Here is a 12,510-nt window from a genome sequence, read left to right on the forward strand (position 1 = left end):
CTGCAATCCAGATCTTTCACCCATAAAAAACATTTTGCGCATCATAAAGAGGAAGATGCGACAAAGAAGACCTAAGACAGTTGAGCAACTAGAAGCCTGTATTAGACAAGAATGGGAAAACATTCCTATTCCTAAACTTGAGCAACTTGTCTCCTCAGTCCCCAGACATTTACAGACTGTTATAAAAAGAAGAGGGGATGCCACACAGTGGTAAACATGGCCTTGTCCCAACTTTTTTGAGATGTGTTGATGCCATGAAATTTAAAATCAACTTATTTTTCCCTTAAAATGATACATTTTCTCAGTTTAAACATTTGATATGTCATCTATGTTGTATTCTGAATAAAATATTGAAATTTGAAACTTCCACATCATTGCATTCTGTTTTTATTCACAATTTGTACAGTGTCCCAACTTTTTTGGAATCGGGTTTGTACAACTTTCATTCTAAAAATAGTCACACACTGACAGCCACATGGCAAGTCCCTTTAAGGCAAGTCCAGTTCACTCAGCTTTATAATTACATCATTTATAACCACAACGGGACAGCAGGTTTAGAGAGCTTTAGTTAACGGTGGAAGCTAAACTGGTTCATATTAAACCATATGTTAATGTCCATGATGACCCCAGAGGGGCAGTATTTAGTGGCTAGTTTTACAGCTAAGGCAGAATGGTCCGCAGAGGCCAAGTGTATCTAGGAAAATCATAAATCATCTGCGCAGTTTTACACCTGAACTCTCTCTAATGCCCTAGATATAGCCGCTATCCTTGAAGGCAGATTCAATTATTTACCCAGCAAATAAATTATTACATAATGCCCCAGCACGCACTGTCCCAGAGTACCGCATACTTCCCAGCGATGTCTGACAGTTTGTTTCCATCTGAAACATTTAGAGAGAAGAAATTATACTCGATAATAGGTACGTGATGGAATGAAAACAGAAGATGTAATGTTGATAAGTCTAATAATATGGCGAGGACAGGGAGCGTGTTGAAGATCTGATGAAACACAAAGCTGTCGGATGTGAGAGAGGGATTTCAGAGTGGCCCGCTTAACCTACACCCTGCTGGGTATCAGTGCTGCTGGGAGGGGCTCCGTGTTACGTCTGGAGATTACAGGCTCTGATAAGCACTACATTCACTAGTCATTAAGCCAATGTACAACTGTTTTAATTCACTCTAGTGAGTCTATTTTTAAGCAAACACAGTTCTGATTTTGCCATGAAGTCATGGGTCTCAATCTAGGGAATGAGCTCGCATTTTTAGGACAAAAACTCAATATGAAAAAAAAGGACCTCAGTAATATCCTTAATAAGTGTCTGTTGGTTATGGTTCATAGTGCATCCTAATCTAAAGAAACGGTAAAAAAAGAAACAGTAAAAAAAAAAAAACAGTCAAAAAATGATTTTTTAGCATGACAAAATATATACTACCCAACTAACTAACTAAAAAAAAACCATATAATATATATATAATTATTAGAGTAACTATTTATCAGTTTAATAATATATAAGTATATTAAAAAGTATAATTAATAATAAAAATTCAATAATAAATTCAAATTTATATATATATATATATATATATATATATATATATATATATATATATATATATATATACACACACACACACACACAGACATATAGATAGCTATATATACACACACACATATATATATAATGCATATAATAATTAATACAGTAATTATTGATCAGTCTGATAATAAAATAAAATTAAAATTATTTTTATTAATATGAGCAATAATAAATGAATAATAAACAATATTATATTTTGTGTATATATATATACTGTATCAAATAAAAAATATTATATATATATATATATACACACACAATTTTGTATATATATATATATATATATATATATATATATATTCACTGCCCTCCAAAAGTTTGGAAACGCTCTAAAAAAGTGGGGTTTTTGGTCAATATTGGCATGAATAGGGCTGATAAGGGACAACACAAACTACAAAAACATATTTTATTATATAATCAGTTTATACATAGAAAAAAACGTACATTTTCGATTCCTCAAAATATCCACCATTAGCAGCTATCTGACCTAAACTGGGTTCTAATTAGTTAATTGTATTCTAAACTTAATTGGCAATCAATTGTTGAAGCTATTAAGGTGTGCTGACCCAAAAATCTTTTACAAACCTGGGCCAAGTTTAACCAGGCATCACAGCTGGCAAAGGGGCATGTCTGACTTTGACATGTAGGCTATATATTTCCATAATTATGTAATCAAAATTAAAATTATTATTGCTGGTCTTCAATGATAATGTCAAGTTACTGTAATGTATTTGCACCAAAAAATGACAAGGATTTATGTTGATATCGTACAAAACCACACTTTGCCAGGGGTGTTTCCAAACTTTTGGAGGGTAGTGTACATACTGTATAATATAAAAAATATTATATATATATATATATATATATATATATATATATATATATATATATATATATATATACTTTTTTTATTTACTCACTTTAATTTAATTTACTTAATGAAAAAAAAAATCACAACAGATTAAGTAAATTTAACTAATTAATTACTATTAAAGAAGTAATTAAATAAGTAATTAATTACTTTTAGAAATTACTTTCTAAAAGAAAAGAAAAAAAAACAAGAAAACAGAAGAGGCAAAATACATATTTTACAAAATTAAATTTAAAGTGCAACAGTTTTCATAATCTTTCTTCAAAATTGAATGGGTCAGGTCCCTCTGATGTAAGTCTATGGGATTTTTTATGCAAAAATAGCTATTCAGATTGCCTACAAAAGTTACAGCACATCTCTTCTCAACAAACTACACGATTTGAGGCATTATTCATGTCCGTAGATCAAGCTTTATACTTAAGAGTTAGTTTGTTCAAATCCCTAACACTTATGAGCAATAGCAACCGTTACTAAGCAAACACAACTTGTATCAAATCCCAAAGGATACGATGAATTCCCACGCAACATTATTTCCCATTAAATATGACTTTCCTTCAAAAATGTCACATCACAGACGTTAAATGCATTGCCACTTTTAAATTAAAATGCAAATGCTGTTTCACGCAGTCGCTAATGTCTATGAATGTAAAATTTGATTTCAGAGTTCATCGGGGATCTGCCGCTGTTAAAAGCACTTTAAAATCACCAATGCAACACGACCACGCTGAGTTTTCAGGCAAAATCCAGTTTCAAAACAGATGGAGAGAGAAAAGCTCTGAAAAGCTACAGCGTGGTGCGCTCAGAGCGGCGGGGGCTGAAGGGGACAGCTTGCACAGGGTATGGATAGCGGACAACAGTCTCTAATGGCTCGTACGGCCTCTTAAGAGCTCAGAAACTGTGCGGTTCGCTCAAGGCCCTTTGCCCTCTACATTAGCAAGTATATTACTCCATTTGCTTTGGCTCTGAGCTGAATATTCCGCATACTAATTCCAATCGCAGACTCTGACATTCACTCGGCCATGGATTCCCAACTGGCTTAAGTCCACAAATTATGAGGCGGTCTAACGTGGTCTCTCGCTAATTTGACCTCTCTGTGCAGCCCAGCTGAGGTATTGCATTTGTCTTGTCAGCAGTTAGAGTTTGGTTTCCATCTCATCTGTTGGTTTTAGCCCGGTTAGGGCTGCCAGCGCATCCTCATGGGTTCAGTCTATATATGGCCTCAGAGTGCCAAGAGTCCTGCTGCATATTTACACGCTCCTGCGGCTCTCCATTCACCCACAGTGCCAAGGTTCACACATGGCATCAATGGTATCAAGCTAGACTTTTCTAGTTGTAACTGTCTGAATCAATTGGTTCTGATTTTTTTGTGCTCAATTTCACTTAAGCACTTAAGGGGGCACGTGTCACCTCAGACCTTTTTTTAAAAGCAACTCTAAAAGCCACAAAAAGGTTGCAATATTATTTAGTACAAGAAAGGAAAGTCTAAACTTTTTCTACCGTGGCAGAACTCATTCACGTGTCTATGTGTGTGTGTGTGTGTGTGTGTTTTCAGCATCATTACTCCAGTCATCAGTGTCAAATGATCCAGAAATCATTCTATTATGCTGATTTGCTGCCCAAGACACTTTATTGAAAACAGTTGTGTTTTGTAACAATCTTTTTGTCACTTTTGATCATTTTAATGCATCCTTGCTGAATAAAAGTATTATTTTCTTTTAAAAGAAATTTTACTGACACCAAACTTGTATATGTTACCACAATGAATGTAAACTGTACCACTAGAGCAACACATTGTGGAAAATAAAAAGTGAAAAAATGTTAAAATGGTTTAAAATTTTGTCATGTATGTCGCGCTCCAAAAATAATGTGAATAAATAAACAGTGCTGGGTAGATTTACTTACAAATTCCGTTACTGATTTCAAATTACATGATGAAAATTGAAATTAGTTACAAAATCTAATCGGACTACTTTTTGATTACTTTTAGATTACTTTTGACCTAACTCGTTTATCACATTGATTTGAATAGGATAATCTTGTACCATATTGACATAAAAATAACATACAGAGAAAGAAAATATATTCCATTTCTTGTTATGAACAATATGAAGTTGCTTAAACATTACATATTAAGTTTATAAAGCTATTAATGTAATCATAACAATGTAAAATTAAAATAAATTATTTTAACATAAAAACACTACAACACAAAAATAAAACAAAAACACCATTGTGCCATTGTGTGAATCATTTGATCAATAAAAAGTAACTGTAATCTGATTATGAGCATTTTAAAACATAACATAATCTATGTACAGTACTTAATATTTGAAATCCATACGCAATCCAGATTACATATAATCAGAGATTTACCCAGCACAGTAAATAAATAAATATAAAAGCGCAAAAAAAACCACTGGTATCTTAATGTGCCCCTATTATGTTTTTCCGAATATTAGCTTTCATGCAGTGTGTAATATAGCTATTTGTGAATGTAAAAGGTTTTAAAGAACAAAGTGCACAACAAAGTTATTAAAAGAAATAATAGATTCTGAATTGCTGAAACATCAGCAGTTCCAGTCTCACTTCCTGTTACATGCAACAAATTTGCATAATGCCAGCCTATGGTTTTCATTGGCTGCACGCAAACAACATCTACTTTGACCCGCCTTCAAAAAGCAGCTGTAGCTGAGGCCTGGAAGAGTTTGGTTCATGTTGTCGACCTGTTGAGAAGACGATATTTCAGCACTGTGAATCCATTTTGCTGCACTTCAAAAGGATGGACTCTCGTGCTGGAACTAGAATTGATACAGAAAAAAATGCCATTGTCTTCGTTACTGATTGTATCACTGACCCTGCATCCCAATGTCTATACTATCCATCCTAAACAGTAAGTGAGATTACCGTAAGTGTGTCCCAAAGCATAGTATGTTGAAAAGAGTACGCCAGAAGTCCCTAGATGGTCTACTATTTCCAGTAGATTTTCAAAGTGTGGATCCATGCACACTATAAAGGCTAATATTGCCCACAACCCATTGCATTTTGGACAAGGATTCGGTTCTGAACTACAAACACAAGTAATAAAAAACTACAAAAACATGCTGGATATGCACGACCGATGGTGAAAGGTACGAGTGACTAATAATCAAAATTTTACATGATAAAAATATTTATTTATGTGGACTTTTATAAAGGTCCATTTGGCCTTTAACTTTTAAATGCATCATGCATTAATATGAGGAGAGTTCTCTGCATTAAAGACCCGTGACTGCAGATCAACGTGCTCCTGCATTTCTCTACGATACGGTAGGAAATGAAATGAAATGAAGAGGATTTTAACTGTGACAATATGATTGACAGAGGGCAACCGTTAAGGATGCAATTGTATGTCCCAAAGCTTGTCTACTCTTTTGCTACACACTCAAAAGTATGTACTTTTTCTTCACAAAAAGAGTACATACTTTTAGGGCATGGTATAAGTAGGCGAATTAGGATGCAGCATGAGTATCAAGTGCCGAAGAAGTGTTTCTGACACATGCTGTAAGCGGTAGACCAATCACAACAGACTGGGTCATCTGACCAATCAGAGCAGAGTAAGCTTGCAGAAAGGAGGGGTTTTCAGAGAAATGAAGTGATGTGCAGTGTATATTATGAGAAAATTAAAGACCTTGAATTCATGTAAACCTATTGCAGGAGACATTTAAAACAAAATTAGGAACCTTTAAAACAGCATAATAGGGGCACTTTAAAGAAATAGTCTGATTGGCTTAAAAAAAGCACAAGCTGCTCTCTTGATTTTTTTTTTTTTTTCATTTATAGAGTGTAAATCTGTAAGAGAGAAAGGTGCGATTCTCAGGACACTATTTCAATGAAATCTGCAAGGTAGTAGGGACATTTTATACATTTCTGCCCTTTCCCCCATAGCAGAAAAACCATTTAAGATGTTTACATGACCTCGCATGTCGTTGACTTAATAAGGTTCGATATCACGGATCCAAACTCGCTGATTAGGCAACCTCCAAAAACAACTTTCACCTCCTTTTCCTTCTGCAGCACCGTAACTGGCCATCAAACTCAATAACATTTGCATCTAGTCATTTATTTGACTACCACATTTGTCATTTGGTTTAGCGGGCATTAGCAAATTTGAGACAAAACATTCAATGCAGACAGGTAATTTATCAAAGCACAAACAACACCTCAAGCCCAACTAATTAATAAAGATTTCACCTCGGCAGCGCAAGACAAAAATAATGTGACGAATGATATACATGACAGATGTCGCCTACAATACTGCAGCCGTGAAATTGACGCAGACTAGATCTTCTAAATTAGGAACTGCTTTCATTACTTGAGCACAATTCACAACCTTAAATAGACAGACGATATACAAAGAACAAAATCAAACACTGCTCTCAAGTCTGTACAATGTTTGGCATAAACACAGCAAATGTCACGTCAATATCAACCACTGCATGCTTATTTTTATATTATGAACATGGATGACACAGAACTGCTGCCCAGATTGTTTTATATAAACATTAACCTACATTTTCCAGGCAGTTCGCCTAAGGTCACAAGAGATAATGCATCACAGAAGACACCCACGCTAAAAGATGTGGGAAATTATGCAACGAAGCACCAGGTGATCTGTCCTCGGCTCTCAAGAAATCAAGCATTCGTGCGCTCGATCTGAAATTAAATCCATTGAGCTTTAGAACCGTAACCTCACCTGCATCAGCCTTCCTATACCGTTCCTCTAGACTCATAACAACATACCCAGAAGGTATCCTCATCCTGAAAATAATAAAACCGCCTTGCTTTCTAAAAAGAAATTCTCTTTTTTTGTCATCTCAGTCTTTAGAAAGCTGCGGAAATCCATCCCTGCTCAAATATTCTACTATTCTGAAACATATTATAAGGAAAACCTCTTATTCTTTGTTCTTCCTTTTGTACTTGGTTTCAAAACATATTGATTTTTGACCGGAGAAGGATGGACTAATATGACCAGCGCCACAACACTCCCTCAGAACAGTGCAAAAGTGGACCAACCAGTCCAACCTTGAAAGCATTCACTTATATTTCTCCAATCATACGTACTACTGGAAGTGTCAAAACATCGAGGAGATGTGTGCGTGTGCAACTGCTCAGCCCCGTTCCAGAGCGTCCAAACTGTAAGCCTTTAATCCGGGGCATGTTCTAAGCTGCTACCTGATACATTTGCCAATGTTATCAATGTCTGCGTCTGCGAACATGACAGCACTGCTAGTCCACCGAGACCCACGGCTGTTGCGACGGAATCTGCACTTCTGCGTGTACAAGAGAACACATGCGTGGCATGACACGGATTATCCCGACGGCACATGGGAAAACGACGCAGTGGAGTGTTATGTGTGTAGTGACGTGTGAAATATGTTTATTCTGAGAGACAGCTGACCTCCGAGATAACACTGAACTCACTGATAAATGCAAAGAGATGAACTGCTGTATCACTTGGACATGCAATCGATTTTATTATCTGTAATAGTACCATAATTTTGCTTGGTCGGGGTCGATTCAGATTGCATTTGTTTACTTAATGCAAAAAAAAAAAATAATCATTAGAACCCAATGTTTCTGTATGCACAATAGCCCACAGGTTCAACAAAAGCTTTCTACTGTAACAGCCTCTCTTATGATATTGTACCAATCAATAAGGACATGCATGGGAAAAAAAACTCAAATCGGGTCTCCTGGAGATCTACTGTCCTGCAGAGTTTAGTAAGAACTCTAATTCAAGGGTTTTCAAAGGTCTGCAACGTAAAAGGTATTGTACGGGGTCCTCTGGCTGATACGCAAACATATCATTTGTGCATTTCAGTCCATATCATAGCTGTCATTTTTTTTTATTCTATTAATATTTAAATATTTAAGTGTGTTTGTTTATATATTGAGATTTATACATCATCTGAAAGCTGAATAAATAAGCTTTCCACACGCATGGTATGGTTTGTTAGAATAGGACAATATTTGAAAATCTGGACAATATTTGAATATCTGGAATCTGAGGATGCAAAAAAAATCAAAATATTGAGAAAATCGCCTTTAAATTTGTCCAAATTAAGTCCTTAGCAATACATAGCCACTCACAAAAATACATTTTGACATATTTACTGTAGGAAATTTACAAGATATCTTCATGGAACATGATCTTTACCTAATATCCTAATGATTTTTGGCATAAAAGAAAACTCGATAATTTTGACCCATACTATGTATTGTTGGTTATTGCTACAAATATACCCATGCAACTTATGTATATATATATATATATATATATATATATATATATATATATATATATATATATATATATATATATATATTAGTTTTAATTCAAATAAATATATTGCTTCGGTTGATCTTTAAGAGTGTAAAACCATCGTTAAGCAAACATAAATCTCTATCGTCAAACTATATAGTGAAAAGATGAAGGATTTTTTTTTTTCAGTTAACTCATGAAATAAAAATAATCTGCCATTTATGTATTTATAGCATATATATATATATATATATATATATATATATATATATATATATATATATATATATATATATAAAAGGTTGACAACCCCTGCTGTAAACAAACACCTGAACCAGGTGGTCAATGGTTGTGTCTCCAAATCTAGTAAGCTATCTACCTAGACAGCATTTTTGTGCATTTACCATTTTAATCTAGATATATTGAGAATAAAATGCAGTCTAGATAGGTTTGGAGAATCAACCATGGACTTTTTGGTTCACTTAAGGGTACGACTAACTAAACTCTCCATGCAGGTAGATCTCCAGGGTCTCGGGCCAAATGGCAAATCACAAGTATTTGCAGTATCCAGGACTAAAGCATCTTCCATGTTGTCCAAGTGACCCAATCCAGCGGTTGCTATTAAATCCCACCAGGAAGTTTTTTCCACATCCAGTAGAAGAGGACATCGTACACAAACACCTTCACCATACGCGCGCAAGTGGCATGTGACGATCTGCCACTAGAACGCGCACGTGACATAATAGTGCTCAATGCAATAATAATGTACAGTTGCCATCGCCGACATCATCATCATCATCATCATCATCATCATCATCTTTATCTCCAGCCTCACCTCCAGATCGAGTTGCCCAGTGATGCCAGGCGTCTGTCCTTGTTTCTCAGATCGTTGTTCCTCAAGCACGGGTGGTTGATTCATCGCATAGCGCTATAAAGTGTGTTGTGTTCTCTCGCATCTGTAGCAGGTGTCTTTCTCCCTCTTTGTGCGCTGTAATGAGTTGGTCCGGGGAGTTGACAGATGCTGTTCGCACACAGAGACGGAGACGAGAGTGAATGCTGCTCCGGTCTCTCCCAGCTGATACTTTACTCCACATAAGCACCTCCCACTTACAGCGCCATGAGCTCTGTGTGCGAGTTTGGGCGAGAACCGGCGGCACCTACTGGCGAAACGTGGAGGTGCAGCAAAATAACTAAAATAACTCATCTGACACAAGGCCTATTACACTTTACTTACGTTAAAATATGTTAAAATGAATAAACTGTATACAATATGAAGGGGGAAACTACGAAAAATAACTCGGGTTTTATAAAAAAGCACAAATGAAAACAAAAGTCATATAAAATATGAAATAAACCTGTGAATAACTAGATTTACGCTACTATCCAAAGGCTTGAGGACACTAAGATTTTATGTAGGTCTTTTTAACTAATGATTTTATTCAGTATGGATGTGTTACCAATAAAATCATTAGTAAATAGAAACATTAAAGGTGCCCTAGAATCAAAAATGTAATTTACCTCGGCATAGTTGAATAACAAGAGTTCAGTACATGGAAAAGACATACGTTGAGTTTCAAACTCCATTGTTTCCTCCTTCTTATATAAATCTCATTTGTTTAAAAGACCAGGCGAATCTCAACATAACACAGACTGTTACGTAACAGTCAGGATCATTAATATGTACGACCCCAATATTTGCATATGCCAGCTCATGTTCAAGGCATTACACAAGGGCAGCCAGTATTAACGTCTGGATCTGTGCACAGTTGAATCATCAGACTAGGTAAGCAAGCAAGGACAATAGCGACAAATGACAGATGGAGCAATAATAACTGACATGATCCATGATTACATGATATTTTTAGTGATATTTGTAAATTGTCTTTCTAAATGTTTCGTTAGCATGTTGCTAATGTACTGTTAAATGTGGTTAAAGTTACAATCGTTTATTACTGTATTCGCGGAGACAAGAGCCATCGCTATTTTCATTTTTAAACACTTGCAGTCTGTATGATGCATAAACACAACTTCATTCTTTATAAATCTCTCCAACAGTGTAGCATTAGCCGTTAGCCACAGAGCATATAGCCTCAAACTCATTCAGAATCAAATGTAAACATCAAAATAAATACTATACTCACAGGAATCGATGCATGCATGCAGCATGAATGACGAACATCTTGTAAAGATCCATTTGAGGGTTATATTAGCTGTGTGAACTTTGTTTATGCACTGTATAACTGCACTTATAGTAGAGAGCTCGGGAGGGCAGGGAGCAAGAGATTTAAAGGGGCCGCAGCCTGAATCGGCTCATATTTAATGATGCCCCAAAATAGGCAGTTAAAAAAATTAATTAAAAAAATCTATGGGGTATTTTGAGCTGAAACTTCACAGACACATTCAGGGGACACCTTAGACTTATTTTACATCTTTTGAAAAGATGTTCTACGGCACGTTTAAGGGTGCCCTAGATTCAAAAATTGAATTTACCTTGGCATAGTTAAATAACAAGAGTTCAGTACATGGAAAAGACATACAGTGAGTCTCAAACTCCATTGTTTCCTCCTTCTTATATAAATCTCATTTGTTTAAACGACCTCCGAAGAACAGGCGAATCTCAACATAACACCGACTGTTACGTAACAGTCGGGGTGTACGCCCCAATATTTGCATAATGCCAGCCCATGTTCCCAACATTATGAAAGGCATTACACAAGGGCAGCCAGTTAACGTCTGGAGCTGCACACAGCCGAATCATCAGACTAGGTAAGCAAGAACAACAGCAAAAAATGGCAGATGTTGCATGTTGCTAATGTACTGTTAAATGTGGTTAAAGTTATCATCGTTTCTTACTGTATTCACGGAGACAAGAGCCGTCGCTATTTTCATTTTTTAAACACTTGCAGTCTGTATAATGCATAAACACAACTTCATTCTTTATAAATCTCTCCAACAGTGTAGCATTAGCCGTTAGCCACGGAGGACAGCCTCAAATTCACTCAGAATAAAACTTTAACATCCAAATAAATACTTTACTCACATACTGTAATTCGAAGCATGCATACAGCGTGCATGACGAACATCTTGTAAAGATCCATTTGAGGGTTATATTAGCTGTGTGAACTTTGTAAATGCGCTGTAATATAGTCGACAGCTCACGTGGCAGGGAGCACACGATTTAAGGGGGCGGCGCCGAGTGTAAATCAGTGCATTGTTGATGCCCCAAAATAGGCAGTTAAAAAATTAATTTAAAAAAATCTATGGGGTATTTTGAGCTGAAACTTCACAGACACATTCAGGAGACACCTTAGACTTATATTACATCTTGTGAAACATTCTTCTTGTGAATACATTCTTGGGCACCTTTAAAACATTAGAGAACAGCGTTGCAGAAGATCACTGAACCTATAATCGCATTTATAAAAGCTTTACAAAGCATAAATAGTCCTTAATTTAGATGAGCTCACAAAAATAGTTAACTGGCCACTTCTAAATGTTTTATAATTACCTGAATTAATCATGAATTGCAGTAGGAATATGTGTTAATAAAGTGTAAATAAATGTTTAAATAGTTTATTAATCATTTACTTACACTTCCTAAATGATCTTATGAACCACTGACAACTTCTAAATAACTGGTTTGGTTTGTGAATAATGTAATACTTAATTTAGAAATTATAAATTGATCTTTAATAAAGTATGAAAATACAATTATTAAACACATTATAGATATGCTTATA

General features: G+C 35.5%; 1 protein-coding gene across 1 annotated transcript in view; it reads right to left on the reverse strand.

The window, feature by feature from the left end:
• LOC125278449 (kelch-like protein 29) overlaps positions 1 to 9,852 on the reverse strand; it is a 318,939-nt gene extending 309,087 nt beyond the window's left edge. The window contains exon 1 of the mRNA XM_048207641.1: positions 9,606 to 9,852. The gene's annotated coding sequence lies outside the window, so the exon portion shown is untranslated. The remainder of the gene's footprint in view (positions 1 to 9,605) is intronic.
• Positions 9,853 to 12,510: the final 2,658 nt, after the last annotated feature.

Source organism: Megalobrama amblycephala, linkage group LG11 (assembly GCF_018812025.1).
Source record: "Megalobrama amblycephala isolate DHTTF-2021 linkage group LG11, ASM1881202v1, whole genome shotgun sequence".
Classification (NCBI taxonomy): domain Eukaryota; kingdom Metazoa; phylum Chordata; class Actinopteri; order Cypriniformes; family Xenocyprididae; genus Megalobrama; species Megalobrama amblycephala.